This window comes from Penaeus monodon, chromosome 20 (assembly GCF_015228065.2).
Source record: "Penaeus monodon isolate SGIC_2016 chromosome 20, NSTDA_Pmon_1, whole genome shotgun sequence".
Classification (NCBI taxonomy): domain Eukaryota; kingdom Metazoa; phylum Arthropoda; class Malacostraca; order Decapoda; family Penaeidae; genus Penaeus; species Penaeus monodon.
Genome location: NC_051405.1, coordinates 849,302 through 850,304, shown reverse-complemented (window position 1 = coordinate 850,304; position 1,003 = coordinate 849,302). Strand labels below are relative to the sequence as shown.

Here is a 1,003-nt window from a genome sequence, read left to right as displayed (position 1 = left end):
GTTAGTTGCTAATTAATATTGATCATGATTCATGGCATTATTCATAAGATTATGATAATGTAGACATGAAATATACCGTTATAACCTTGATAGTATGTATCTTATATGTATTCAAATTCCAGCATCACGAATTTTTTTGTACGTCCTAAATGTGCCAACATTGACAAATTGTTTACTCCTCATAAACTGGTGTTTGTTTCCCTCTTTCCCCCTCGTTACGGGGATTGAAACTCTGCCTCATCAACGCAAATAACGTGTTTTACCAAACCCCACCCCCCGGGGGGGGGGTGTGGGTGGGGGGCGGAAAAAAAAATAAATTTTAGGGGTGTACAAAATATGTGACCAAGTCTTTTTCGTTCATCGAACCACCTGTTTCACGAGGACACGAACTTTATATTTACTGAACGAGACTCGGACGACGGCAGTGTGTAGCCTTTGCGACGGTGTCAGTGCTGCTGCTGCGCACCGAGACCGCTTCACCCAGGCTCTTAAGTACAGGTGAGTTACTCGCAAGGCTACTAGTTTGCTTCTTAATTTTGCATATCACAATATCAGGAGCAAGTCTCGGCGACTGCGATGTGTACTAGGTTGTGTCACCTATGAGGACGTTTATTCCAAAAAGAATCTAACTGATATTCTCAAGACAATCGTACTTACAAGGAGAGAGCGATGATGAAGGGGGTTTTCTGAAAAATTCAGTCATTTCACATGACGTAGACCACTGTCAAGGATGATACCTTATACTTCAAAGACTTCTTTGATAAACAAAAAGAACTACATATTCCGGAACTTACCTTTCCACGTCTTGCGATTCTCTTTGAAGCTTGAATATTTTCAGTCTTTTGCTTGTTTAATATTTCCAAACACAAATGTAATTAACATTAATTAAATAACAGTAATACCATCTAAAATTGAGATTAGAATTAACCACGTTATTATCAAAAACTAAGTGAAAGTCCTCAACTCAGGGAACCGGCGAATGTGTGTAAAAAAAATGGTGGGG

The 1,003-nt window shown here is 39.4% G+C and overlaps 1 protein-coding gene across 50 annotated transcripts in view; it reads left to right on the top strand.

Annotated features, from left to right (window-relative positions):
- The window catches only part of LOC119585561 (serine-rich adhesin for platelets-like), a 40,152-nt gene that overhangs the window by 15,404 nt on the left and 23,745 nt on the right, over positions 1-1,003 (top strand). The window lies entirely within an intron of this gene.